The sequence below is a fragment of the Peromyscus leucopus genome, chromosome 4, assembly GCF_004664715.2.
Source record: "Peromyscus leucopus breed LL Stock chromosome 4, UCI_PerLeu_2.1, whole genome shotgun sequence".
NCBI classification, from domain to species: Eukaryota; Metazoa; Chordata; class Mammalia; order Rodentia; family Cricetidae; genus Peromyscus; species Peromyscus leucopus.
This window is the reverse complement of record NC_051066.1, coordinates 16,669,157-16,675,561: the sequence shown is the minus strand read 5'-3', so window position 1 is coordinate 16,675,561 and position 6,405 is coordinate 16,669,157.

Below are 6,405 nucleotides of genomic sequence, written 5' to 3'. Positions count from 1 at the left end.
GAAATGAATTATCTTGAATGACATTAGATAAATCACAGAATTGAATGCAATGTTAAAAAGAAACAATTAAGTGCCTCATTTTCCTTGTGTTTGATGCTTAATTCTATTTATAGAATTCTCTTCTAAATTCTGGAAACATAATTATCTTTCAATCACTGAAGTACAGTCTGGGTGAATTTAACACCTCATAATGCTGGCCAGATAATCATTCATTTTGTTCATAGACCACTAGAGATATTTAATGCTCCTTATCTGTAAATCATCAATATTCAAAACTTTGGTGTGGTAGTTTGAGTAGATATGACCTCCACAGACTCATGTGTTTGAATGCTTGGCCCATAGAGAGTGGTAGGTATGGCCTTTTTGGTGTAGGTGTGGCCTTGTTGGAGGAAGTGTGTTACTGTGGAGGCAGACTTTGAGGGCCCATATATACTCAAGTCACACCCAGTGCAACAGTTCATTTCCTGTTGCCTGAAGATCAAGATGTAGAACTCTCAGCTTCTTCTCCAGAACAATGTCTTCCTGAATGCTGCCATGCTTCTCACCATGATGATAATGGACTAAACCTCTGAACCTGCAAGCCTGACCCAATTAAATGTTTTCCTCTATAGGAGTTGTCATGGTCATAGTGTCTTCTTCACAGCAGTAGAAACTCTAAGACAGAAGTTGGTATCAGGGACTAGGGCATTATAGTGATAGCCCTGAGCATGTTTTGGGTACTTTGGGTTAGGAAAGTAGTGGAATGTTTTAAGTGCTGCTCAATGGGCCATACAACTAGGAGTATGTGATTCACTGGACTAAAACCAGGTTCTAGAAAATGTTCATACCTTTTGACTCAAAGCCATAGCTTTTGCTATGATACCAAGATGTAAATCTGTTCTAGCTGTTTTAAAGACTGCATAGATCCATCCCCCTGCCAGACTTATCCCAAGGCCAAACCCTCAGGGACCCTCCAGATATACCACTAGCCACTGCACCATCCAAGGACACGAACCAGGAGAATACTGGAAGGTTGACTTCACCCACATCCTCACTCATGAAAAGTTCCATTATCTCTTAACTCTTTTTATGCCTTTACAGAAGGGATGCAATCCCAACCTCCAACGAAACAGCAGATGTGATGGCTCTTGTACTCCTGAAACACATCATTCCTCGATTTGGCATGCCATTTACCCAAGCTCCTGGAGCATCACTGCTGGTACCCCCACTCCAGACTCAAGGGCATATCTGCTCTTTTGTCTGCCTCATCCACCCTTGCCTCTTCTGTACAACCAGTACTTCTCCATCCTATTCTTTCTGGCAGTTATCGTTCTTCCCATGGTTAGCCCCACTCATGAGACCAATGATAGCAATCTATTTTTTTCCACAGGCAACCTGCCTTTTCAGCTCCCTCACGGAACAGATGCCTGAGGTCTCCACATGACAGCTAACTGAATGCTTCTTCACTCACATCTTCCATTGTGAATGTCCCAACTTCCAACTTCCCTCTCCCCACTTTGTCCCAAAATCAGCAGGAAGCAGTCGCAATAATTTGGTGCCCTCACTGCCCTCCCCCCATTATCCATAACTCACCTTTTTTATAATAATCAAAAAGGGAAGAATATTGACATTTAGACCTGCCCCTGGCCCACCCAGCACCCTGACAATGTCATCTTACATAAAGTCCTCCTTAAGAGAAAACCTCTCCCTGTTCCTTCCTCTCTCATCATGAGGTAGCACACACCTCCTCCCTTCCTTTTCCTTCCTTTCCTCTTTCTCTTTTTCTTCTTCTGCTCTCCTCAGACCCTGTCCATTTTCTCTTTCTTCCCTCCTTAATAAAACTTTCCTCGTGGGTGCTATGTCTACATGGTATGAACGACTTTGCACTGTGCCCCCTTGGCCACCGCTGGCTGTGTCTGCATGGTGTGTCTCCCTCACCTGCCATGGGGTACCATGGCTCCACCCACCAATGCCTCTCTCCCACCATTTTACAAATCTTTCAACATAGAATGGCACAGAATATACATTCCCATTTCAAAAATAGGGAGTAGATACATAATCATGTTTGGCTGCCAGCTTTGGATGGACTTGTGTCCCCTTCAACCATATTGGTTGCAATATGCAGTATTTGTCTCTCCATGTCTGGGTAATGTAGTCAGAAGTTTTCCTGTGTCCCGCCTGGTCCTGAGGTCAGGACAAATCTCTCCCACCCGTGTCTTGCAGCTGCTTAAAAAATAATCACTCAGAGGCTTAATATTATTTACAAACATATGGCCATGGCCTATGGCTCAAGCTTCTTGCTAGCTAGCTCTTATAACTAAACTCAGCCTATTTCTATTAATCTATATGTTGCTATGTGTTCCGTGGCTTTACCTGTGTGCCATTACATGCTGCTCCCTGGACAGTGGGATGGCGTCTCCTCCACCTCTGCCTTTCTTCTTCCTATCTCTCTCCTGGATTTCCCATCTGCCTCTGAGCTGCCTTGCCATAAGCCAAACAGCTTTATTTATCAACCAATCAGAGCAACACATATTCACAGCATGCAGAAAGACATCCCATAGCAGGGTAATCTCACTCCAAATACATTAATTTCTATATCCATCCATTTTCTTGCAGATTTCATTTTTTATAGCTAAATAAAATCCCATTATGTGCATATATCCTATTTTCATTATCCATTATTAGTAGACAGACATCTAGACTAATTCCATTTCTTTGCTATTCTGGATAGAGCAGCAATAAACATGAATGTCCAAATAGCTCTGTGTCAGAAAAACTGCAAACTAATTTTCGTAGTGGCCATACAATTCCATACTTCTGCCAACAATGCATGAGGGTTTTTCTTTCCATACATCCCCACCAAGTATTTGTTGTTTGTTTTCTTGATGATAACCATTCCGAAAGGGATGATTTCTTGATGGCTAAAGATGTTGAAAATTTTATACAAGTGTGTGTGTGTGTGTGTGTGTGTGTGTGTGTGTGTGTAACATACATACTTGTTAGTGTAAGAAGCCAAGGAGGCTTTGAATAAAGGTATAAAGAGTAGATGAATTTGTATGTTAATATGGGCAAGGCCACATCAAGGATCCAATGCCTCAGACACAAGTGAATGCCAAAGCCTTCCTTTAGTTCAAGTGCAAAGGGTGAGAGTGTGTGCAAGTTCAAGTGTTTATGAATGATTGACTAGTGTGTGCACAGTCCAATAATTACAGCTTCCTTCTCCTGGATGTTTACAGCCTCTAAGTGCTTCCCTATAGAGACCTCTTTCTATGGCTTGCTAACTCCTCCTCTTTGTAGTGCACATAATAAACACCTTGAAGTTTTGAGTTGTTGAGTAGTTGGTCTGGCTCTAATGGAGTGCACACAGCTCCCCCAAACCCAGCTTTTCTATATGTGTTCTGTGTATCTATCTTTTCTTCATCACATTGTCACTTTTAGTCAGGTTTCAAGGACCAAGCCATGCTGAATGCAGTATATGAGTGCAGGTACGTATACAAGTGGGTAAATGTGCGTATGTGCATGAGAGGGCAAGAGGATGATGTTAGCTGTCTTTCCTTGACCGCTTTCTATGTTTAGTTTTTAAGACAGAGTCTCTAACTGAACCTGAAGCTTATTAATTTAGCTATGCTAGCTAACGGGCTTTAGGAATCCACCTGTTTCTACCAACACCCCCAACTCAGGGGTCACAGGCCAGTGCTACCACCCCTAGCTTTTCAAATGGGTGCTAAGGATCTGAAATCAGATCTTCATGTTGGCACAGCAGCGTTTTACTGACTGAGTCATCTCAATCCCAAGACCCTGATGTTGAAAACTTCTTAAAAGATTTATTGGCTACTTGTGCTCTGGTAAATAATCTCACAATCATGCTTATACAAGGAATTCTAGGGAAACTTGTTTTTTTACATACAAAAAAGAGGATGACTGATTGGGAAGAAGCGTTTCAGAGGTATGGGAATTGGGAATGTGAGAGGACAACAGGGGGTGAAAATAACTAAATTCATTGACTTGTGTGAACTGTTAAAGAATAAATGAAAAAGTGAAATGCATAAATATATAAATAGTGAGCACTTGTTTGTTTTTTGTTTGTTTGTTTGTTTGTTCGTTTGTTTTGACAATTTTCTGTTGGTCCAGTTACTGATAGGTTTTTTTTTTGTGTGTGTGTGTAAATTTTATAGATTGATTTGCTTTTATGTGTATGGGTGTTTCAACTGCATGTATGTCTGTGCAACATATATGTGCCCAGTGTCCATGAGGTCAGAAAAAGGAACCTGTTCTCCTGGAACTGGATTTGGAGTTGCTAGCCACTGTGTTGGTGGTAGGAATTGAACCTGGCTACTCTGGAAGAACAGTCAGTGCTTTGAACTGCTGCTCCATTTCTCTAGCCCTGTTACAGAATGTTTTAGTATTTCACATACTCTAGACATTAACTGCCTTCATGAAGCACAGCTGGTAAGTATTTTTTCTCATTCTGGAGGCTGTCCATTTATTCTGCTGATAGTTTCCTTTGCTGTATAGAAATCATTGATTCATGCAACCCCTTTTGCTAATTCTTGGTATTATTTCTTGTAGTATTGGAGTCCTATTTACAAAAATCTTGTCTGTTTATGTCTTGGAAGTACAAAATCCTAAGATTAAAAAGCTTCTGTTAATTATCCTCCTACCCACATGGCTCAGAGAACATTGAAGACATGCAGGTGGAAAGACTGTAAAAGCCAGAGGCTGGGGAGGACTGCTATAAAACAGCACTTTCTGGACATGGGAGGGTCATTTCATTCATGGACTCAAAATGGCTGTAGTTGCCTCCGTAAGATCTGAACATATTTTCCATCCAGTCAGAATTCTAATAGAGGCAGGAGAGGAACCCATGAAGCCCCACCTTTACCCGAGGAACTTTGACAGCCAAGACGGCTGGGGGAGGAAGAAGTGTCCCTTGGTAGAGTGCCTGCTGCAATGGATGGCTTTACATGCATGTGCTGCATGTTGGCAGGTAGTACTCTTCGATCTCAGTGGATTATAAAAAGAAGAATACAGTTTGGAAGGGGGTGTGCTGGGGGAGTCTTGACAGGGTTAGAGGGACAATGGGGCTTGATATAAAAATAAACTGTACATGTATGAAGTTCTCAAAGAATGAATAAGAAATAAAGAAACAAATGTTTATAGCACAGAAAGTACTTGTGCTAGGCCCCAGAATTGCCCCAATTAATTTCCCTCTTTCAGTAGAATTAGGAAAAACCCTTTTTAGGTTTCTATGAGTCTTGTTTTGTGAAATCCTAATAGAGGCATGTTAACTAATAGTAACAAATAGTAAATTGCTTTTTCTGTTTATCAAAAACCTATGATAAGGACCAGGAATAGACAAGACAATCATAATACCAAAATTTAGAACACAATTATTGATACCAATATATTATAAATAATTGATACTTCAAGAACTCATATGGAATATTGATAGTAGAACATTTAAAAAGAACAAATAGATATGGAAACAAAAAATTGCAAAAAAAAAAAAAGAGAAACTGGTATGATAGAAGAACTATTTCAGAAAGTATTAGAGAAATGGACTTCATGGGCCCTCTGCTACTTAATGTTGATGAAGCACCAAAAATGCTATATGCACAAAGAATAGCAAGAAACAGTTCACACACACACACACACACACACACACACACACACACACACAGTACTATTTTCCCCCCACACAGAGGTTTCCTTGCTCAGTGGACTTCACTTACAAAACACAAGTTTAACATAAAATTACTAAGAACAACAGTAGCAGAACACTAACTCAGCATGGGCCCTGCTGAGTAGAGACTTCCCATTGAACAGCATTTAATGTTAACTATTATTCAATAAAAATTATTTAAAACAAAGTGAAAGATAAGTATCATTTGAAAATGCCATTAAGTTTTTAGCAAATGAGTGAAAATTCCTTTGAATAAAGAGAAGCTTTAAGAAGTGCTGTCCATCATGGTGGGGGTAGCATGGCACAGCATTGCAATTGTAGCAGGAATCTTGCTGATCCTTTCTTATCCACACGTAGGAATCAGAGAAAGTGAGAGCAGGAAGTGAGACTATCAACCCTCAAAAACCACCCAATAAGATACTTCTAGCAAGTACTCTGTCTCTTTATAAACACAATCCAAAATAAACATTTTCTTCCTTAAGTTTCTTTTGGTCAAAGTGTTTTATCACAGCAGGATATTACAGGAAAGTAATTAATATAGTCTCTAAGGAAAGAATCATGGATTAGGTTTTTACTAATGGTTCTGTATAGAATGCTCACATGGTTTTGTTTTCTTATGAGGACTCAGAGTAAAGTTCTCACTGACAAAAAACTTTGTTGGCCATAACATACAAAAGTAGATGTCTCCCACGAATCCTGGTCCTCCTTACAACAGCCTCAAATTCTTTTCCCACCCCATCTGA